Here is a 24792-nt window from a genome sequence, read left to right as displayed (position 1 = left end):
TTTTTTAAAAAGAAACTTCTCTGTGAATGGAAAACTGTTTTCAGATCAGGTTAAAGGTGGCAAGTAACAGTGAGAATACTGCAGTTTAATTCAGTTTGTGGGTACTGGCTATGGGGTTTGAGGTAGAATCAGTCTTATGGTTGCACAACAATTTATGGGGAGGTTTTTTTAAATGAAAATGATAATGTGCATTCTTTGATTTACATAAAGTTACAAACTGTTAAGTAAACAGACACTCAATGATAGTAAGAGTCCTTTTGTCAAGATAAGTGTACTTAGGTTTGAACAGAATCCTTCCTGATACCATGAACTTATAGCTCTGTTTGCATTGTTGCCCTCTTAATACAGTTTCAGAATTGGGTTAGTGACTTTGTGTAAAAAAAATACATCAATAGGGTAATTAAAGGGGGTCTACCATCAATAAGAAAGTGCATAGGAACAGCACGGTGGCATAGTGGTTAGCACTGTTGCCTCACAGCGCCAGGGACCCAGGTTCAAATCCGGCCTCGGGCGACTGTCTGTGTGGAGTTTGCACATTCTCCCCGTGTTTGCGTGGGTTTTCTCCGGGTGCTCCGGTTTCCTCCCACAGTCCAAAGATGTGCAGGTTAGGTTGATTGGCTATGATAAATTGACCCTTAGTGTTAGGGGGATTAAATACGTGGGGTTACGGGGATAGGGTGGGATATGTGTTGGTGTAGGGATTACGGGGATCGGGTGGGATATGTGTCGGTGCAGGCTCGATGGGCCGAAATGGCCTCTATCTGCACTGTGGGGTTTCTGTGATTCTGTGATTCTGTGATAAGAACAGGAGTAGGCCATTCAACCCCTTGATCTTGTTCTGCCATTCAATTAGATCATGACTGATTACCTCAATTCCATTTACCCGGCTTTGTTCCATATCCTGATAACCTTACCAAGCAAAAATCTATCAATCTCAGTCTTGAACATTTCAATTGACCCAACATCCACAGCCTTTTGTGGCAGTGATTTCTAGATTTCCACTGGCCTTTGCGTGAAAAAGTGATTCCCGATTTCACTCCTAAATGGCCGAGCTCTAACCTTAAGATTATGCTCTCTTGTTCTGGATTCCCCCACCAGAGAAAAGAGTTTCTCCATCTACCCTTTTGAATCCCTTCATCATTTTAAATACCTCGACTAGATCACCCCTCAAACTTCAAAACTCAAAGGAATACAAGCCAAGTTTATGCAACCTGTCCTCATAAAGGTAGTTTACCTGTCTAGGACACAGGTAAATTACCCTTATTAAAATGCATTGGAATATTTCCATTTTGTAATGATTACATTTTTGAATGTAGTTGAAAGTCTCAAGTACAATTGTATAAGGATGATCTGGGATTGCAGTCAAGTACTTGAACCATATCCAAGCTTTATACAGGATTAGTAACATCTTTTTGTGTAATAGAATTTCAGGAAAAGAAGGAGATTAAAAATCATAATGTCAGAAATTGTGCTCTTCCTCTCAGGCTTGAAAGGGTTAGTTTTGTGGAAGTGAAATATTGGGATCTACACAATTGAATCCATTGTTACAGAATATTAACAATGAATGTAGCAAGCCATATAATCAAGGAGAAAGCTGAGCAGTGGTAGCCTTGGCTTAGAATGTTGTGCAGCGGATGAGCAGTCCAGGGCCATCGCTTTTCTGACAGTGGCCAATGGCCTCCACTGGTGAGGAAAACCAGACCCAGGCAAATCCTCAAAATCCCTCCTCTCCACATTGCTGCAGGAGCCCTGAAGGAAACATTAGAGCAGAGATTAAAAAGAACCTGGGACGGTGTACAAAAAACACCAAGAATTGGATTAATTGGCATAGCACAAGGTGGCTGGGCACAGTTGGGGAAAGTGTCAGTCTTGGAAGAACCCCTACCAAGTACGAGTGTCCATGCAATTAGCTGTTCGAACTCTAACCCTTTCAGAATAATTAATGAATAACAGAGGGGATCAGGACAAAGACACAAAGTGATTTGGTGAGTCCTAGCAAGTAATACATCAAAGAATGTTGGTAATTGGCCCTGTGGCTTTCATTCTTTGCCCTATTTCTTTCAATTCATTGACTCAAAATAATGGGTTCAGGTTCATTATCAACAGGTTTAAGCACTAAGATTCCAACACTCCAACAAAGCTCTGATTGTGGCTGTACTTGTGGCTAAGTAGTAAGTGTAGACCCGAGTGCACATGCTTGAAAGGCAAAGTGGTCGCTTAACAGTGAATTTGAATCTCTCTGCAAGTTAGACTGCAAAAGTTCCATAACTTTTCTTAGGCAAGATTTACTAAATTTAATGATGTTGGAATACAGCTGGTATGGGCAGGTAGGTGCTGTTTAAAGAACTTCTTTGTGTTTTTAAAAATCACTGTGGACCAATCTTTACTAATTTATAAAAGTCTCCAGAGGTAACTGGATGCTTTTTAAAAGCTATCTGTTATCATGTGAACAAAGTATCACTAGAATGAATTATAATTAATTTCCTAATAGAAGTATACCTAGAGTTTCAGATGAGCTTGGATTTTGAGTGGATCTCAGCATTTTATCTTTTTGCAGGTCTTGCACAAACGCTGTGTGTGATGTGTGACAGAGAACAGCTTTGCAGTTGCTCATTTTGCAAAGCCTCTTGCGGGTTAGTGGTAAAGTGCAACAGTGAGAGGTTATTCCAGACTAGAGTGTGAATGTGGAAATCTGAACAGTTGCAGTTTTCGAACAAATGTTAATACTGACAAGTAACACAAGTTGGTGCCATTATCAAGGGATTGGTGCACAATGTAAACTCCAGTTTAATCATGTAGTATTTTTTGATTGTCACCAAATTAATTAGTTTTGCACTTTTTATTGTCAAGGGTGGAAAAAGGAAGGCTTTTGGTTAGGAGCTGTGCACATAGACTCCGGAAGTACAAGTACAGGATATTAGTCACTATATAATTTTAATTCTAGGTTTTCTATACTAATTATTCACTAAGAAAGAGGAAAGAAAGAACTTGCATTTACATAACATCTTTCACAACCTTACAACATCCCAAAGTGCTTTACAGCCATTGAAATACTTTTTTAAGCATAGTCATTGTTGTCATGTAGGAAGAGAAGATTAAGGTATTAAAAATAATTATGCATTTAAAATTGTTTAAACACAATTTGAACACTTGCAAAGATTTACATAAAAAAATTAATCAGCTGTCCATTTATTAATGGACATTCATTTTGTTACTTTTATAAAATAAACATGTTCTCCAATAATACTACCTTCCAATAGAAAGCTGATCCCTCCAGATGTGGTATTATAAAACTTCTAATTGTACATGTTTGCAAAAATTGATTACATCATGCACTAGAAATAAGACTTTTCCTATCCCAGTTTTTTTACATAGATTTTCTTTATTTACATCTATTGTGTCCAATACCATTTTCAGCTCCCTACATTTGTATTTATTTCACCCTTGTTTCTTGCTCGCGTATACTATGACTGTGATTTCTGGAGCTGTAGTGTAACAATGTGCCAATCATGATGCCTCAAAGTAACTTGAAATGTTGTAAAAATATAAAATAAAACTACATCAAAGGAAGCTGGAGATAGAATGGGATTTAGATGAATGGTTACTGATTCATTTAGAAACACTGGCCTAGAAATTCGGCCACATTGCCTATGGCTGTCAAGGTCACCGTGGCCCTTAACTTTTATGCCACGGGCTCTTTCCAGGCTGCAGCAGGTGACATCAGCCACATATTTGAGTTCGCAGTACACCATTGTATCAGAGAGGTCAGCAAGGCTCTCTATGCCATGAGGAACAAATACACTTCCTTCCCTATGGACAGAGCGAAGCAGGACGAGAGAGCGCACTAGGCTTTGTTCACATGGCAGGCTTCCTCAGGGTCCAAGGTGCTATAGACTGCACCCACATTGCCTTGCATGCTCCCAATCACCATCTTGGCACCTTTCTCAATAGGAAGGGATTCCACTTCCTCAATGTACAGCTGGTTTGTGACCATGGGCAGCACATCATGTAGGTCTGTGCCCATTATCCTGACAGTAGTCATGATGTATTAATCCTGCCCCAGTCCTCTGTGCTGCCTTTATTCCAAACAGGCTGGCAAGTTACAGGTTGGCTGTTGGGTGACAAGGACTATCCCCTCTAGACATGGCTCATGACTCCTGTCAGGAACCTACGCACAGCTGCAGACCTGGTCTACAATGAGGGCTATGCCACAACCAAAAATATCATCAAGCAAACAATTGGCATGCTCAAGCAACACTTCCGCTGCCTGGTCCATTCCATAGGAGTTTGGCAGTACACCCATGAGTGGGTATTCATATTTGTGGTTGTTTGCAGCATGCTCCACAACTTTGCCATCATAAGGGATGAGGCTTTACCACCACTTGGATGGCAACAAATGCAGGAGAGGAGCAGGAGCCGGAGGATGATAGCCAGTACACTTTCTTTGAGAAAGGGAAAGGGTGTGCAGGTGGGCTGTTGTCTGGAGTTCTGTGTGACCTTATCCTGCAAGAAAGGAGTGTGTTAGTGAGAGTCGTTTGAGGTGTTTTGAGAATGTTCATGTCATGGTAGAAGAGTTGGTAGTCAGTGCGTGAGATGTGAGTTGTAGGTAAGTGAGGGTTGCAATAATGGTGAGTGTGCGAATGCAAGGAGAAGGAGGTGTAGTGCAGTGATTGTAAAAGATTGAAGGGAAGTGGGGGAGGGTATTCTTGTGAGTGTTGTGAGCCTCATGAGTAGAGAAGCTGTAGTTAGTGGAGGTGTGAGCAGAGACTAAGAGAGCAGTATTCTTACCTTGACATATCTAGTGAAGTCATTAAACTTCTTCTGGCATTGCAGCCATGTCCTGGGTGCTAAACACCTGGCATTCACACACTCTGCGACCTCCTTCCATTGTTGCCGCAGTTGACACCTGCAAGGGCTTCCTGCCATCAGGGGGCAAAGAAGAGGTCCCTCCTCCTGTCCATTGCCTGCACCAGGGTCCCCAAGGCAGCATCCGCAAACTTTGGTGCTCCTCCAGTGCTTGTTTCAGCCATTTCTCTCCTTACGTCTTTCCCTGGTGTCTACAGCCAGAATGTGCCTCCCATTAAGAGGTGCTCGCTGCCTTTAAGTGGCATCAAAACCCCCGATATCCACCTCCTCCTTCCACAGGTGTGCAGCCAATAGCCCTGAATTTGCAAAGAAGATCCGCGCCCACCTAGGGCCTCGGGATCCACGGCGACTCGTGCTCCTGAGCCTCTCCTGGTACGTGCAGGTAGAAGCCCATGTATCCCAGGGGCACAGGCGGTTCACAAACGCCCCTGGGATCATGTGGGCCAGCCCAACGAATGAAAGAAGGGGGATTCCCACTCATGCTTATGGGGATTCCGTATGTACAGAATCTCCAGAAGCATGAATGGTCATACCCCAAAAAATACATGTACACATCAAAAAAATTACATATTTAAAATGAATTAAAATGCCATTTAATTAAATATTTAAAACAAAAGTGTAATTTTTTGAAAAATAAATTTTAATGTTTTAGAGGGGCTAAAAATAACCTTACCTTATTTTACAGGTGTTTTAATGTTTAAATGATTGATAAAAATTTATTTTTATGTTCTTTTAAACTCTTACACTGGTAAAAGCAAGCCTTATGCCTGCTTTTACCAGACATAAGAATTTCAAGGGCATTCGCTGGGCAGAAGTTGGGCAAATAGCCAGGGATCCGTTGGAGCGCAAGTTCTGGGTTTTCGCGAACGCGCTACACGTGCGAAAACCCAGAACTTGCACAGCCCTTATGGGCGTGTACGCACCTTGTACACACCCGGAGGGGCCGCAAAATACGGGCCAATGAGTGGAATAAGTAGCACTGGCTGCAAACCTGAGTGATTAAAATGATCAGGCAACACGAATATTTACAAGAGAGATTTACACTAGCTGTCATATATTGCAGTATCCAGTCTAAAAGCAATAGTAATACTGCTGCCACTGACTGGAGATGCCATCCCTTACTGTAGTCATCATATATACAAAGTGACTCCTAAACACGATGACCTCAGCAGCAGCAAGTGAATCTTTCAGCCAATATTTCCCCCTATATGTCAGGATGAAATGATGAATTACAGAGACAGTTTAAAGGTAAAAATAGATGTGGCTGCAGATATAAAATACTGCCCATGGCTGCCCTTTAAATGTACATAAAATTGAATTACCCATAAACCTGCTCAGTCCTGCTTTATCAATATCTATGAGGTCCTAAAAGCAACTGTGGACTGATTTCTGATTCTCCACATCTGGTATCATGACCGCAATGCATTTAGAAAAAACAAAGTCCAAAAACCCCAGAAAAAGAGCACATTGCACATTTTGGGAACAGTAGCTGTATATATAAACTTCGACTAGTGCAAATGTCAGGTGAGACACAAACTGTGTCTAAAACTAAAAATTAAGCTCAGATTTTATCTTGGGGTGTGAATCGGATCGGATGGGCGGGGGTGCAGTGAGCAGAAAGCCCCCATAATATCGGCAGTATGAGGCACAGGTAATTTTAACTCCTGGTCCTCACTTTAATATGATTGATGGGCTGCCCACTCGATCGTGTTGAGAAATGGGCAGCCTCCCCAATTTGTCCACGCAAATTTAAGTGGGCTTTCCAAGGCCTAATTAAAGTGGGAATGCACCTCTTAAAGCGGGATTGAATTCCTTATTTTTGCATTTTGTTCCAACACTGAACACAATTCTGGTAGAATTAATGAGTCAGAGGGTTTCCCGATGCTTCCCTGAAGGTCCTGGTGGAGGTGGTCAGGGAAAGGTGGGAGGTACTGTTCCCCAGCATCCGCAGGTGCATCTTCAGGGCCACTACCCAGGAGGCTTGGCCAGAGGTAGCTGACAGCATCATTGCCAACAGCATCACCCCCAGGACCAGGCTTCAGTGCAGGAAAAAATTCAATGACCTCACAAGAGCAACAAGGGTGAGTAAAGCTCTTCATCTCTCTCAATAACACCTGTCAACAGTCCTTTCACCTCCTTTCTCACCACTTTCAACAATTCCCTCCCCTCCATCGCATTCTTCAGCATTCAATCAGAAGGGCAAACTGCAACACCTCTCTTTTTCATTCCAAACACATTCACCTCTTCCTTTGCTCTCCTCACACCATAAGAGCATTCTCTTCTCACATGCTAGCACTTGCACAACCACTAAACCCTCCCAGGACTCCTTCCTCACTTCACATTCCACACACTTGGCTTTACAGTTATCACCTCCCCATCCTCATTTCATCTTGCTGCTTCTCCAGTTTTCAGCAGATGCACTATATATACAAGCCCTACACATCTCCACTTACCTCTTCAACAGTCACTCACTAACTCTCATCCTTTCTATTTGCAGGATAAGACTGTACATAATGCAAAGGAGAACAGCAAGATGAGGGGAGGAGCACCTGACATAATAGCCCTCACCCAAACGGAGCAGGAAGCCCTGGAGATTAGTGGCCCAGGCAAAGCGAGGTGAATGCAAAGCTGGCAGCTTATCTGAGTAGGGGGTCTGAATATTACTTGTAACCTTTCATTCACCTCAGCAAATATTCAGCAAGCTTCACAACTTTAAGCTGTATTCCGAAGACTGTCCCCTGCTAATGTCTAGCCTCTCAGTGCCATCCTAACTCTTGTCCCTTATCTCTTTCCTCTAGGTCCTGCTCCACAGCAAGAGCTTCCTGAAGAAGGCACTTGGGAGGGGGACAACCCTCCTGAGGATGTACCGTCATGCGCTCTAACCCTCCCAAGCACTAGCACAGACATTAGCACTTTGAGTGGGTTAGATAATGAGTCCGAGCAGTCTGCACGTGGTGAAACAGGCAGCACAATTAAGCAGCAGCAGGTACTGGTGGCAGGGACAGTTCAGGAGACAGCTGACCATAAGTCGAAGCCTTCTCGCAGCTCTGCTGAGCAGGACAGAGATGAGGACTTCAAGGGCCCAGGCATGAAAAGAAAACTGCTTGCCTCTCAATATTAGGTGTTGGAAGGATTTTTAGGAGTCCACTTTCAGCCTTGGAGAGGCTGATGGAGAAATGGATAGCGCCTTTCAAGGTGTCATTCATCTTCCGCAGTCCGCCCTCCTGCAGCTGAGTGGAAGTGATGAGCCTCAGCCCCTTGGGAGTGGCAGTGGTGCAGCGGGAGTGACATGTGTTGCCCTCTCTTAGGAGGTCAGCACATCTCCTCCCTCACCATCCCCTTAACTAATACCAACCGTGGTGCCAGAAAGCCAGCTGGGCAAGGTAACCCCTGCAGCAGCTGGGCCCTCACAGACCTGAGCACCCACTGGCCACAAGCATCTCCAGGGCCCCAATATGAACAAAAGCAGCCTTCCACCAGTTTTGCTGAGACCACTAGGGGAGCTCTGCATAGCAGTGGTAGCGTCAGTAAACCTTCTTTTAAGAAAGGCACCATGGGGTGACACTGGGTGTGAAATGAATAGAAGGCAATTAATGTTTTGGGAATTAAATTCATTACCTTTGTCACTTGGCACTATGGTCTGCAGTGTGGTTTTATAGCGGCTTCTGAATCTCCATGGTTAGTATATCATTGATATATAAATTGGCTCAATCATTTCAATGTTCCTTAATACAGGATTAAGGGAGAGACGAAGTATATATAAAATACTTTAATGCAGAGGGGCTTTGTGTAGATTTTCAGGGCAGTGGAATGAGCAGGTCACCAGAATCACTGAGCAATTAACACATCCCTCGCATCTTTTACTGCAAGGTGTTGAGGTAGGCCTCCTTCGCTGCTTCCTTGCCTTCCCCCGGTCTTCCTCATACAATGGTGACTGTTGTTGTTGCTCTGTTTCCTCTCTGTATGGCAAGGTTGTGCAGGATTGCCAATCTTATTTCAAAGTGGTTGATTATTAGAATCTACTTGGCTCCTGGTAAGCTCAGACTGCTAAGTCAAAAGCAGATTCATAGAGGTCGATTCTAACCTTACTTGCCCAGCAGAAGCCAGGTGGATGGGAAGCCTTTTAGAGAAGAGAAGATTGAGAGGAAATTTGATCGAGGTATTCAAAATCATGAGGGGTCTAGACAGAATAGATGGAGAGAAACTGTTCCCATTGGCAGAGGGGTCAAGAACCAGAGGACACAGATTTAAGATGATTGGCAAAAGAACCAAAGGTGACATAAGATAAAACTTTTTTATGCAGCGAGTGGTTAGGATCTGGAATGCACTGCCTGAAAGGGTGGTGGAGGCAGACTCAATCACGGCTTTCAAAAGGGAGTTGGATAAGTACCTGATGGAACAAAATTTGCAGGGCTACGGGGAAAGGGCGGGGAAGTGGGACTAGCTGAAGTGCTCTTGCAGAGACCTGGCACAGGCTCAATGGGCCAAATGGCCTCCTGTGCTGTAACCATTCTAGGATTACCTACTCAGATCCTGACCATTTCCGCTGTTAACCTGCAGGGTTTTGCAGGCGGATGAGTTGCCCGCCTAAAGCAGGTGAGACCCTCATAAATTTATCCAAACCGGATGGAATTCTACCACGACAAAAGGACCCCGATGCAATTTTAACGATGCAGATCTGAAGATAGAAGAGGCCCTTCAGGTAATTCTGAAACTCTCCTTTGTGGAGCCGGGAGGAGAGCTCCTCCGAGCCCCACAAGGAATGTTACAGCCTCCCCTGCCCTGGACTCTTCTTCCCAAAACCGCCTCACTGCCACTTCCCTGGAGGCCGGTGGCTAGGCCATCTGATCTTTGACTGCCAGCAGCTGCTCTGTACCCTCTTCATGCCTGTTCTGGACAGGAAGTGGACTGGCAGCATTTAAATGAGGCCCAGCAGTAGCCCATTCCACCATCTTATCAATATCCCCTTGCAGCTGTCACTGTTCCTCAGAATTATTTATTATTTTAGTACCATCTGAAAATTTGGATAGAACTCCCTCTAACCTTATGTCCAAATCATTGAAGTATGCAGTTAACAGAAGTGGTCCCAGAACAGATCCTTGTGGATTATCTCTACCTACTTCCAACCATTCTAAGAAACTGCTTTGAACTCCCTTCTAACCATTTTTAAATCCAATTTGCTATCCTTCCCTAATTCTTTTCATCTTCTCCAATAGTCTTTTATGTGGTACCTTGTCAAAAGCTTTCTGAAAGTCAGAGCGACCAGGAGGCTGCGATGCCTCGACCACCCGGCATTAAAATCCACACGGGGCAGTATCGAAGTGGGAAAAAGACCCGCTTGATTTTAGCAGCCATTCTGTCCAGATTCTGCTGGGTGGAGGTTAAAAAAAACCCTATAATTTCTAGTGTAGTGTATGTACCCGTCTACCTTTAAGAGAACTATTGTATGTAACCGTTCACCTTTAAGAGAACTATTTTAGGTGTGGCACTACTTTGTTTGGCTTCTGTATACGGTAATACCGACGGTGACCACACCAGTATATAAGTGTTGTGCCAGGAGTTATTGGGCAGATTCGCCCTGACCTTCGAATAGTAAAGTCCTGTTTTAAGTTACTCTTGGAGTCTGTGTATTAATTAACTAAACAACCCACAGACTTTACAGTGGCGACGAGTCCGATCGTACCCTGCGGCAACAATAATTCCGAAGCAATTAACGAGCGTCGAGAAGAGGCAACCGCCCTCGTCATTCTGCTGGGAGAAAACTCGAGTCTGCAGAGCTGGAAAGGAGGAAGAATTCAGAGACAAAGACTTCCATCAGCAACAGGCACTGACTGTCCCTTCTGCCACGGTGAGGAGTGAGCCGATCAGCACGAGAAGCAAGGTGGCCACGGTGACTGTGAGTAAGGGAAAAGTAAAAAGAATAACCGGAGGATAAGGGCGGTGCACTCGACCACGGTCGAGGGAGCAAGGAAGCCGCGGTACAGACAGGCTGGGGACGCAACGGCATCGTGAGACAGCTAGACCGCGACCGGCGAAAAAGGCCGGGCAGCGACCGAAGCCACGAAGCGCTGAGACCGGGGGCGTAGGCGCGGGAAGATATAAAAACTCAGCCGCAGCCGGGGAGGGAAGCACCGGACTGCGAGACGGCTGGGAGAGGCGTTTGGGAGCCGAGCGAGCGGGAGAGGCAGAGCCGACCAAGGGAGACTGCGCGAGAGCCAGTCCAGCGGCTGAAACTGTTCTCCGTCAACGGGGTGTACCCAGCGCTGGTAGAGCCGAGCGAGCGGGAGAGGCAGAGCCGACCAAGGGAGACTGCGCGAGAGCCAGTCCAGCGGCTGAAACTGTTCTCCGTCAACGGGGTGTACCCAGCGCCGGTTGCCTTGCCGAGAAAAGGGAAAGCACTGAAGCCGACGCGCAGGCTGTGAATCTGAAAGCCAGCGGCCGTCGCCTGTGGGGGAAAGTGTACCCCTCCCGCTAGGGAAGAAACGCGGGAAGCCGCCATTAGGCGGGGAAGAAGACAGAAGCGGGAAACCGCCATTGAAGTGGGTGGGGAGAGAAGATAAGCGCGGGAAACCGCCATTTTCGCGGGAAAACCGCCATCTTAGAAAAAAAAAATAAGTTAAAGAAATAATTCGGGGTGTTATCAGAAAGAGAGGAAGATGCCTAAGCGTGGTAACATCAACGATTTTAATGCCGAGGTAGAAGACTGGGCCACGTACGTGGAACGCATCGAGATCTATTGTGAGGCCAATAAAATAGAGGAAGATGACAAAGCTATAACCTTGCTAAACTCGATGGGCGCGAAGACATACGGGCTCTTGAAGCATCTACTATCACCAGCTAAACCGGCGGATCAGACTTTCGATGATATTGTGGCTGTTCTGAAGGATCACTTGAACCCCACACCGTTGATGTTGGCGGAACGATTCAAATTCTATGCGAGAACGCAACGGAAAGACGAAAGCAACGCAGAATACTTGGTCGAACTGCGTAGACTAGCGAAATACTGCCAGTTTGGAGGGAATCTGACAGAGGCATTGCGAGACAAGTTCGTGTGCAGGTTGGCAAAGGAAGGAACGCAAAAGCGACTACTCGAAGAGAACGACCTTACACTTGACAGGGCTGTCCTTATTGCAGCATCGCACGAAGCCGCAGCGAAGGGAACTGCGGAAATGCAGCTAAAGACAGCAGCACTAAGTGTGGATCAAATTACCTCGACAACAACAAAATGCTATCGTTGTGGGAAGACAACACACGACCAGAACCAATGCTGGTTTAAGAACCAGGAATGTAGGAAATGTGGCAAACTGGGTCACATAGCTAAGGTATGCTGGTCAGGGAAGAAGACCAACAACCAAAGGACCAACAACCAAAGGAAGCCATCACAGGAAAAGTACAACAAGGTACACAAGGTGGCTGAGAAGAGTTCAGACGAACAGAATTCAGACTCAGACCCAAACGGCCAGGAGCTGGGTAGTCTGAGAATTCACAATGTGAGTGAGGAAGCTGACCTACAAACTATCTGGGTCATGCTAAAAATAGCTGGAATCCAAGTGAAAATGGAGTTGGACACTGGATCAGCTCTATCAGTCATAAATCGAAGGGATTACCACCGGCTATTCTCACATATACCCTTAAGAGATACCAAGTTCGTATTGCAGACATACACGGGGCATAAAGTATACCCCATGGGAAAGGTAAGAGTCAAAGTGAGAGATAGGGGTAAAGAACACCCAAGAATGAACTTATACGTACTACATGAGGGAGGACCACCACTTCTAGGACGGGAGTGGATCAAGAAAATAGACATGGAATGGCACTATCTAAAAGCCATAACGAGTGAGGACTCGGTGCAGACAATCAGCTCAGATTCTGAAACGGATGACGATAAGACCAACCCAAATATGAAAGACAAGGCTGAAATGGACTTGCCGACGAAGGTTGGAAAAACGAAGGCATGCATAAAGGCTTATGCTCCAGAGAAGAACAAAGTTTCAGAGCAGAACTCCACCGAACAACGACAACCTAGTTTGACAGAAAATTCTGAGCCTGTTCAAGTTACGGACATATCCATGACGGAAGAACACCGAGCTCGGACTCAAACTTATTTCAAATTACGACAACAATTAGAACAATTGAGTTACCGTCTCATACAAGAGATGAAAACAATGAAAAAGTTCTATGACACCGAATGGGAGAATCTGGAAAGACAACAGAAGCAGCTAGCTCAAGCAGAAAGTGACCATAGAGCCATCGTGACCAATTACCGATCACATCTCCCTTATGCTGTTCAGGAGTTAGAATATTTGCAGGAAGAAGCAAATGAAGAGGAATCTTCAGGAAGCCAGGATTTTATTCCAGTTCTTCTCTACGACTCCTTACAAGCAGAGTGTGAGAAGTTGAAAGAACAGTATGAACAGGCCCAGGCTACAATTCTGGAAGGGGTTAACTCGGCAACCTCCGAAAAGCTAGTTTCAGTGGAAGCATATGAGCAACTGAAGGTTGAACATGAGCAAGAAGTCCAAAGGCTGCAGGAAATTCTTGATGAGCTCAAGGCCAAGACAGACTCATCGGTAGAAGTTCCATCCATAGATGAGAAATTAGAGGTGAAAGACATGGCAGAACATGAAAGACAAGATGTACAAGAACTCATAAAAATATTAAAGGAAACCCAAGACAAATATGGGGCGGCAATGACCGAGATTCAACAACTTGAAGAACAGATTCAACTGGGAATCCGTTCAGTGGAAGAAAAGGGAACTGTAAGAAACACAGAGACTGTAAGAATGGCCTCTGAACATGAGCTAGAGAGCATCAAGGCGCAACTTCTCCGAGCGCTGGAAGCCAAAGTACAAGAGGAAAAGAAGGTGAAAGCATTGGAGGAAAAGGTGGATGAAATGGAGAAGACTCTGACCCACAGTGTTCCCGTGGAAGAGTTAACGGTCAGCCAACTCCTTCATATGCTGAAGGACAAGACTCTACAATGGGAACAATCTGAACACGAGCTTCAATCTTCAAAGGGAAGGAGTTCGGAGCTCTCAAAAGTTATGGAAATAGCTGAGGTTGCAACACAGATTTTACAGGGATGCCAAAAGTACGCTGAATCACGTCAATGTGAACAGCAGAATGTTGAAACAGCTGCTCCAGTAGAAGGATTGAATAGCCTGATCAATCAATCCCCGAGGGAAGGGGAAGTATTGAAATCACAAACGAGGTCATTAGTGAAGGATTTGCAGGAAACCCAGGAAGAGCGGGATGAATATGAACGCATGAAGAAGTCTCTTCAGGAAAGATGTCTAGGGAGGGAACAACAGTCGGCTAACGTTCAGTTGGGTACGGAAGAAGTAGCAGGCCCTCTCGCTAGACTAGCTCAGGACGACACCGAATATTACCATGACCTGTTGAGTGACACGGAATATTACGATGACTTGGTCTGCCCAGCTTGTGATGAAAACTCCCAAAGTGCAGAAATCAGGATGAAGCACTTAAAGTCTAAGGAACATAGGGAGATGGTGGCGCTACAGCTGGCAGCGGATAAGGGAGCCCCGAGAGTCTCCAAGAAGCAGAAAAGAAAAAGACGAAGCAGAAGACGATAACCATCTAAATCATTATCACTTCTATCAGATCATGCACGTGGGCCCACGAAGGGGGCCAAATCAGTTGGAAAGTAGGAAAAATTACCAAGGCAGTCCAGCTGTTTGTAAAAGTCAGCACTGCCGGTTCAGCAGGACGGAAGTTCAAGCTGTTAAGCCAAGGGAAAGACTATTGGATGAGTCACGCTAGAAATGTGAACCGGCTACACCACAGAGATGTTGTTCGGACCGAGTCAAGACCAGAGACTGAATCTGTGAACTGTTCCCGCAGAGACTGAATCTGTGGACTGTTTCCCGCAGAGACTATATCTGTGAATTGTTTTACATGAAGTTGATTATATGTTATGTTTAATGGGGAATAAGTATGTTGTAAGCTAAAAAGGGAGGATTGTAGTGTATGTACCCGTCTACCTTTAAGAGAACTATTGTATGTAACCGTTCACCTTTAAGAGAACTATTTTAGGTGTGGCACTACTTTGTTTGGCTTCCATATACGGTAATACCGACGGTGACCACACCAGTATATAAGTGTTGTGCCAGGAGTTATTGGGCAGATTCGCCCTGACCTTCGAATAGTAAAGTCCTGTTTTAAGTTACTCTTGGAGTCTGTGTATTAATTAACTAAACAACCCACAGACTTTACATCTAGGGCCTCCATTCTTTCTTCCCCAATTTCCTTCCAGAGCATTGGATGTATTTAGTCAGGCTCTGGAAATTAACTAGCTTTCCATGCTTTGGACTTGATGCATTTTTTATGTAAGGTAAGAGCCACAATACAAATAGATGGGAGTTAGAGATCTCTACAATGTGCAAAGAGAGATTTGGCAATTCGGCTTATAGAAGCCAAATGGAATTTTCTTGTTGGCACGAGAGGGGGCTTATTTTGAGGGCGGAGATGATTTAGAATGGAAAGCGGAGGGTATGATGGCAAATTTGACCAGCATGCGTTTGATGCAAATTGGATACAATGAGGAGAGTCATCGATCATCAAAACCTCTTCTCACCCTGATGACAGGGGCACACAGGTGCAAACTTAACTCCGCATCAGCTCTCTGACCCAAGGCAACAGGGCATCTTGAGCCTGTGTTGCAGTCAATCAAATCTTTCAACACCGAGTTTTCTACCTACCTCAAACAAATTGCTGAGAGTATAAGATCTGAAAATAATTAGGACCAAAATATATGTCGTGATGATTTCCGACTAGATTTAGTTGTGAGCACTGGAGCAACCTAGAGGCAGTGGCCTGCAATTTCTGTAGGGGTCACCCCACCGTAACTTTGGCGAAAGATCAGCAGAGCCCCAAAGAAACGATGTAAAAGACTAAAAACTGAGCTTTATGCTGATTCTCCAGGGTTTCTGCCAATCTTCTGCAGAAGTTATGGTGGGAGATTGGGAGAACCCTGTGGCTCAGTTCAGTTTGTTCCAGCCAAGCCCTTCGATTCCAAACCTGGTCTCACATGGTAAAAGAACCATTACCTCCTCCAGCACAATGACAACTTAAGTGTATTTTCGATCAATTGTTTAAATAAAAACAATAACATAGATTCAATGCAAAAACTTGGATAAAAAATTGGATAAATACTTGAAGGAAAAAAATTTACAGGGCGATGAGGAAAGAGCAGGGGAGTGGGAGTAATTGGATAGCTCGACTAAAGAACCGGCACAGGCACGATGGGCCGATTGGCCTCCTTCTGTGCTGTATCATTCTATGATTCTATGATTCCCTACAACAACAACAACTTGTATTTATATAGCACCTTTAATGTAGTAAAATGTCCCAAGGCGCTTCACAGGAGTATTATAAGACAAAAGAATTTGACACCGAGCCACATAAGGAGAAATTAGGGCAGGTGACCAAAAGCTTGGTCAGGGGTAGGTTTTAAGGAGCGTCTTAAAGGAGGAAAGAGAGGTAGCGAGGCGGGGAGGTTTAGGCAGGGAATTCCAAAGCTTAGGGTCTAGGCAACAGAAGGCACGGCCACCAATGGCTGAGCGATTATAATTGGGGATGCTCAAGAGGGCAGAATTAGAGGAGCGCAGATATCTTGGGGGGGTTGTGGGGCTGAAGGAGATTACAGAGATAGGAAGGGGCGAGACCATGGAGGGATTTGAAAACAAGGATGAGAATTTTGAAATCGAGGCATTGCTTAACCGGGAGTCAATGTAGGTCAGCAAGCACAGGGGTGATGGGTGAACGGAACTTGGTGCGAGTTAGGACACAGGCAGCCGAGTTTTGGATCACCTCAAGTTTACGTAGGGTAGAACATGGGGGGGCCAGCTAGGAGCCCGTTGAAATAGTCAAGTCTAGAGGTAACAAAGGCATGGATGAGGGTTTCAGCAGCGGATGAGCTGAAGCAGGGGCGGAGACGGGCAATGTTACGGAGGTGGAAATAGGCGGTCTGAAAAGAACCAAGATAGGTTAGCATTTTGTTGGACAAAATGTCCACATCCAAGTACTAATCTTTTCCGATACTGATGGACCTGCTTTGTATTTTCAGCATGCTCGGTTTTTATTTTAGATTTCCAGCATTTGCACTTTTATCTTCTTTCTAAAAATTAAAATCTTTAGGGAACAACTTGTTATCAGTAACAGACACTCTTGTTTGTTGCAAAAAATTGCACTTTTTGAGAAGAAATGGGTATCGTTATTGCACCATTTCTAAACAGCATATTTATTTCCAAACTTCAAAGGAGGATTTTTCAGTCAAATACCCAGAATGCAGGGTGGTTTGGAAGGGGAAATGTTATAGACGTGATCACAAGAAATATAGGCTGCCTTTTAAAACATTTAACATTAGGAATGTTTGTAATATAGCACATTTGCACGTGCAAAGGTCTTTTTGCAGCATTCATTACAAGCAAATATCGATCATCTCTACAATTGTAAATGCTGAGGTGCAACATTATTACATCTCTTATATTAAATCAAACCTACACAGTACCACTGAACATTTCCACTAACTCTGATGGAGGTGGGAGAAGAGTGACAATTGTGCATTTAGTTATAATACTTCTTTTGAGATGCCTGCTGTACATGGTCCATGTCTCTGAGGCATACGGCAGGGCAGGTATCACTGCTGCTCTGTAGACCATGAGCTTAGTGCTGGGTTTGAGGTCCTGGTCTTCAAACACTCTCTTTCTCAGTCGACCGAAGGCTGCACTGGCACACTGAAGGCGGTGTTGGACTTCGTCGTCGACGTCTGCCCTTGTTGACAGTAGGCTCCCGAGGTATGGAAAGTGGTCCACGTTGTCCAAGGCCTTGTCGTGGATTTTGATAATCGGGGGGCAGTACTGTGTGGCGGGGCAGGTTGGTAGAGGACCTTTATCTTATGGATGTTTAGTGTAAGGCCCATGCTCTCGTACGCTTCGGTGAAGGTGTTGATGATAGTTTGGCGTTCGACCTCCGAGTGAGCGCAGACTGCATACTGTAATTCGACGACAGAGGATGGGACGACCTTGGATCTGGACTGGAGGCGATGGAGGCTGAACAGTTTCCCGTTTGTTCTGTAAATGTTTGTTCTCCCAAAACAAGCGCTCTACTCGGAGCTCCGGGCACTGCAAGAGAGCCCCAGGTGGGCAGAGGAAACACTTCAAGGACACCCTCAAAGCCTCCTTGAAAAAGTGTAACATCCGCACTGACACCTGGGAATCCCTGGCCCAAGACCGCACAAAGTGGAGGAGAAGCATCCGGGAAGGCGCCGAACACCTCGAGTCTCTTTGCCAGGATCAAGCGAAAGCCAAGCGCAGGCAGCGCAAGGAGCGCATGTCAACCCAAGCATCCCACCCACCCGCCCCTTCAACCACCGTCTGCCCCACCTGTGACAGAGAGTGTAGGTCCCGCATTGGACTCATCAGTCACCTGCAAACTCATTTTTAATGTGGAAGCAAGTCATCCTCGGTTCCGAGGGACTGCCTAAGAAGAAGATAATACTTCTAACTGAAAACATCTTTTCAAGGGAAACAAATAGTAAAAAGGGGAAACTTAGAAAAAAATTCACACAGAATTATGAAAGACATTATTGCAGTGGCCATTGAGCCCAAAAAATTACAATGCTTAAGAGGGAAATAATAAGTGCTTGAAGAAAAATATCAGAGCACAGAGAAGAGCATATAAATGGCATTAAATCAAATCAAATCAAATCAACTTTTATTGTCATTGTTAGTGCACAAGTGCAGTACAACGAAATGTAGGCTTGCGGCTCCCGAGAGTGTACAATTTGGATTAGGACACTTAAACATTTCAACATACATTTGTACATATATATTAGCATAAATATGACCATAATAAAGTGAATAAAGTGCATCGGCAGATGTGCAGGCTTTAGTGTTTATTTGTGGAGTTCAGTAGGATGACAGCCCTGGGAAAGAAGCTGTTCCTAAATCTGGTCGTACGGGTGCGAATGCATCTGTAGCATCTTCCAGATGGTAGCAGGGCGAACAGACTGTGGCTGGGGTGGGTAGGGTCTTTGATGATGGTCCGTGCCCTCCGTAGGCAGCGTTTCTGGTATATATGTTCTATGGTCGGTAGCCGGGTGCCGGTAATGCGTTGGGCAGTTTTGACTACCCGCTGCAGGGCTTTCCGGTCATGGGAGCTACAGCCGCCGTACCATACCGTGATACAGTTTGTCAGGATGCTCTCTATAGTGCAGCAGTAGAAGTTAGAGAGGATCGGGGGTGACAGATTACATCCCTTCAGCCTCCTCAAGAAATATAGGCGCTGCTGGGCCTTCTTCACCAGAGAGGAGGTGTTGAGGGACCAGGAGAGGTCTTCCGTGATGTGGACTCCGAGGAGCTTAAAGCTGGCCACCCTTTCCACCTCCGCCCCATTGATGTGGATGGGGGTGTGACTCCAATGTGGGGCCAGCATTAGCACAAGTATATTGAGACAAATGGAACCATGTGAGAAAAAGAACTTACATTTATATAGCGCCTTTCATGGATCTCAGGACGTCCCAAAGTGCTTTACAGCCAATGAAGTACTTTTTAAGTGTAGTCACTGTTATAATGTAGGAAAACTACACTAAAGTTTTTATCAGGGAGTCGCGGGGTATGGGGAGAGAGCGGGAAAGTGGAGTTGAGGCCAAGATTGGATCAGCCATGATCTTATTGAATGGCGGAGCAGGCTCGAGGGACTGATTGGCCTACTCCTGCTCCTGTTTCTTATGTTCTTATGAATCGCTTCTTAGAATAACACACACTTGAATGCCAATACTGGCAGCTAAGGGGTTAAAGCTATACTGGAGGCAGAATTTGAAATACCAGCTTAATTATCTTAATCACTGACTTCAACAAAGTTTATTTTTCCATAATACCATTCCGGCAAATAGACCTTCAAGAGGTCAGTACATCTCCAGTAATCGTGTATTGGACCATTATTGATTTAATCTGCATTAAGTCTTTCTGTCTGAGTAGTTGCCTGCTGTGATGAAAGAATGGTGTCACATGGAATTAGTTGCATTTAGTAATGATTGCCAAAACATTCTTTCATTCCACACCTATCAGTAGAGGGTTGTTAGTATTTACTTGAATAGACATATACAGAGGTCTGTGCTTCAAAGCATCAGAAGATTTCTTGTGTCCTTCACCAGCAGAAGATCACGCTCAGTGCTAATGTGTCTGAGTGCACTGAGAGTGATCTTCTGCTGGTGGAGGACACAAGAAGTCTTCAGTTATCTTGGTGTCAATAGTAACAATCTTAATAGTAATTGCAGTTAATAGGAGCCGTGCTTTCCTTTCAGAAGTGATATTAAATGGAGAAGCATTATTATTTAAATTCCTCAGCACCCTAAAAGTGATTGCATGAAAGCCCCTCACAATAACATTTATTGAATTTATTTTGCAATAATTTTTACAGTGTGTTAAACCGTTCAAATGAAAACATCTGACAAATTGTTCATTAGCATTGCTCAAACCACTTAACTTCAAGAATAAAATGATTAGGTTAGAACTAACGGGGGCTGAAATTCCATAGCGCTGAAAAACGGGCGCGGGCTCTGCGATGCAAGATATGCCCGCACCCATTCAAAGAGCTTGGGCAGCATGTCAAATTCGTGCTGCTGCTAATTATAATGATTGTAGCACACAGCCCAGTGCTGAATGTGCTGCTGACAGACTGTGCATTCAGCAGGAGGCCCAAGTTCTCGATGTTCGCATGAGGCTCTTAAAGGTGAGCTGCCTTCTGCTGATAAAAAATGTTAAAAGTGCTTCAGCACTAACCCAAATGGCTCAACAGGACAGGGAAAGGGCACCCAGGGTCTTGGACACAGGTCCTCTATCCACAGGAGGCCCTCCAGAAAGAAGGATGTGGGACCAGATCGCCGAGGCCGTCACTGCCAGCAGTGTCGCCCCCCCGCAGGTCCTGTCTCCAGTGAAAATTTCCCCAAAGAAGTTTCATGATCTCAGACGAGTGGTCAAGGTCAGTAATGCATCTTCAAAATCCGTCTCCTACCAACTGCACCACTAGCCTCACACACTGCTCAATGCAGGACACCACCCCCCATCACTCACCCTCCAACAATATCTACCAAATACGAGGCATACCTCAGACTCCTAGCTTCACCTCACCCCCTTGGAGGAGACAGTTTTGGCCATTCTTGGCAGGGGCATGGCTGAGCCTTTGACCAGTGGCTGGGCTGAAAGAATAAAAGATGTCAGTATCCTCATACGTTATCCTCCTTCTCACATCCCACTTCCCTCTCATCCCACAATTTCTTCTGATTTACAAGCTGCACGTTGTGTAAGCATGCACCTCTTGCTTTACCCCCCTACCCTTGTGCCTTCCTCATTTCAGACACCCAAGAAATCCAGCCTGCCCAGCCAGTGGTTGATCAAGAAGAGGGAGAGGAGAGTGAAGAAGAAACACCATCACTCGATTTCACACTCCCAGCCACTAGCTCCTCAAAGTCATCCTGCAAGGCCACCTGCAGTGTCCCCCACTGAAAGTCAGCTGTCTTCCACCAGCCATGCTGCAGCCACTGGGGTAGCACTGCGTAAGAGCACTAGGATAGGAAAAGTCACATGCAAGACACTCATTAAGGGAATGCACAAGGGTGATTAGTTGATTTTTTGATGTAATATTGGATGCTTATTATATAGATAAAGTTAGATTGGAAAGTTTGCTTTGTGGTGGCTTTTATTTCAGCATTGTGGCCAACAGGACACTGTGATGGTCAGTAACAGAGGGAAGGTAAGGTGTGGGACAAATACTGAAAGGGGAATTGGGGTTGTGTTCACTGGAACCGCAGGCGGATGATTTGATCCAGCATATGCCGGCCAAAAAGGAGCTTTCTGGGTTTCCTCCTTCCTTCTGCTTCTTCCTCTTCTGCTTCCTCCTCCTCCTCCTTCTCCCTCTGCAAGCAGCTTGTCCCGTTTGCTGCCTCTGCTCCATCTCCATGTCATGCTGCGGCCCAAAGGTGGCTGCAACTACAGCCCCCAGGACTGGGTGTAAGCGGTGGTCTCAGAGGCCTTCTTTTAAGAGCCAAAGCCTTGCAAACATCCAGCAGCACTCCCTGCACTCCCTTCACAATTTAACAACTTTTTAAATGTCTTACACCAAGCCACTACTCAAATAAAATGTAAAGAAACCAGTACAAATGCAAAAATCTAAACTTGCCTGAAAGTTGCATGTGTCACTTTAAGAAGCACTGGTAGGAGGTCTGTCGAACAGCTGAACCCACATTCTGCTGTGTGTGCCTTGGAGAGGGCGTTAAAATGAACAGTGATGTCCAAAATAGCAGGTCGTGCGTCAATTCAGCGTTGACCACTGATTGACATCACAATCTGACTAATTACCATATTCGCAGTGAGCACAGGCAACGGCAGCGCTGCCGACCTGCCCAAAATGGCAGCCGCCAGCCTTCCGTGCCGGAAGTGGGCAGAAGCGAGGCGGCCGCCATTTTTTCATGAAACCGGCCTCATCAGCCGGCGCTAATGGGCCAAATTTAACAGTCACCGGCCTAGAAATTGGGTTCTGGTGTAGGCAGGGCTTTAGCGCCGGAAGTTAGTGCCGGCGCTAAGTCCCCCTGCGCGCGCCAAAAATTCAGTAGTGCCGCGCCCAAACGGCTGCCGGCGCTACTGAAGGGTCTTTGCGGCGGTACATCGGCGCTAACTGCCGTTTTGCGCCGCAATTCCGGCGCTGCGGCACCCGATGCGGTGCGGCAGGCTGGGGACGTGCAGGCCTCCTCCTCCCGTTAAGGAGGAGCTGCCTGCACCCGGCCGCGGCCCGCGCAAATCAGCTTAAAAATGAGCCCGGCACCTCGGACAAGTGCCGGGCTTGCATCTGTTCCGGGGGGGGGGGGGGAGAAGTCCGGGGAGGGAGCTGCGGGCAGGCGGCCGGCGGGAAAGTGGCCGGCCGCCGCGGGGCCTTTAATGCGCCGGCGCAAACTGGAGTAAGGCACCTCTGACAGAACGTTGCTTGCGGCTGCCACGGGCGAGGCGGCCGCAACTCAATTTCGGAGTTCGGGCGGGTTACCACGGCAACCGGGACGCTGCGCACACCGATGATGTCATCGGTGCCAGCGCAGCGCTACCGGTGCAACGCCGATTTAGGGCCCCAGGGAATTTTTAAACTGGCCATAACTCTGGCGCTAGTCCCTCTAGCGCCTCAAAAGCGGCGCTAAGGCAACTGAATTTCTAGGCCACCATGTTTAAGCTCCATGACCTAACAACTTTTGTCATAGAAAGCATAAATTCAACGTAGTTTTAAAGCAATTACAGATGGAAAAAGTCTCCCGTCACATTTTTTTTTCCTCAGAACTTCCCTCCCCCAGACATAACATTCAGCACAATGACATAATCATGCTGATTGCACAAGGCTCAAACTAATGGTTTCAGCACTTTTAATAAGCAAAGCACTACAATTCACGATAGTACTGACTGTCAACAAGTAGATTGGGAGACCGTCTCTTCCTCCTTCAGTTTCAATAGAGGACCTTACTCACTATTTTGTTGCGTTTTAAATGCTTCAGTGGCCAGGATTGTACCAAGAATGATCCAGCTGTTCAGGGATTAAAAAACTATGGGTTTTTGTACTGATACTGTTGCACTTGTCTGTGATTTCAGGTAGGAATTGTTAGTGAAGTAAATTCTTGGTTCTAGTCAGGACATTTTTTTGTATCTTGTACCCAATGCTGTAATGGAGTGTATCTGACTCCTGCAGTATAAATGTGCATTTGCCTGCTATTGTATTCATACTCTTCGACGGTTCTGGTGATCTAGTGATGAATATGGGCACTCATTCCCTGGTGGGTTAGTGAGGAAGATAGATATGTCCATATTCTTAAGGGGAGGTTTGCACACCGGCCCAGTATTAGGTTTAGACTATGGTTCTTTTAATGCACAGAATAATGTTTCTCAACAGTAATCTAACCTTTATCCTATTTGTCTTATCTTTGGAGCTAGTGTCCCTGTGGGAGTAAATCGGACAACAGGCTGTTGCCAAAATAGAGTCTGTACTTCCTACTCATTCACATGGTTAACCTACAGCTCTAATTGAAAACAAATTCAACAAACTTCACTTCTTAGTAATTAAAAGGGAATTAGAAGTTGATTGTTTCAGTTATATTGTGAGCATATTAGACTTAAATAAACACTCCCGTATGGTGCAGCTTTAGGTTCATGGCTCAGATTGAGGGAGAGAGCTTGTGTTTCTCTTCTTTCACTCCCTCCCCCATTATGTGTGATTATACCAGCTTCTGTCTCATCTTTGGCTCACACTTTGTTAGTTGGAACAAGGGAAAATTAAGACAGCAATTAAATAGCATGCATCCTCATTAAGACTGTTTGTAGTAAGTATCTGTTACCGATAAAAGCCGACTTATTGTGCAGTCACTCATCTTATTACATCTATATTGATTAGTGCAAAGTTGTACCAGGTCACACTTGATCTAATTTTACAATTAATATTGCAAATTATGACTGCCATGCATTGACTGAATTCCACATAAAACTTAGTTATATCACATAATTGGTCATTCTAATTAAGGAAGAAAGACATTCTTCAATTAGTAAGTCTGACCAGAAATCGAATAGACTGGCTTTTTAAACTGTAATCTTATTTACAAATTCCTATCCTGTAATTATAATTGGTGAGGAATACTCCGCAATACTGGTATATTTTGATTCAAGTTGTTATCTGAATGTTACTAAAGTATTACAGTTTCAAATGCATACTTTAGGGTTTGCTTTTATTGGTGATCTAAAAAAATGATGGTATTAATATCTAATGTAATTGTATACTGTGAAGATTGATTTGATTTTTTTTAAATCAGTTGTTTGAAGTGGTTATATTGCCTGTATGTAGTTGGTCACAGATTGGAAAGCTAAGGGTAAGCATTCAGGT

Source organism: Somniosus microcephalus, chromosome 16, assembly GCF_052327205.1.
Source record: "Somniosus microcephalus isolate GS21.2 chromosome 16, FLI_Smic_1.0, whole genome shotgun sequence".
Taxonomy (NCBI): domain Eukaryota; kingdom Metazoa; phylum Chordata; class Chondrichthyes; order Squaliformes; family Somniosidae; genus Somniosus; species Somniosus microcephalus.
This window is presented reverse-complemented; position numbering follows the sequence as displayed.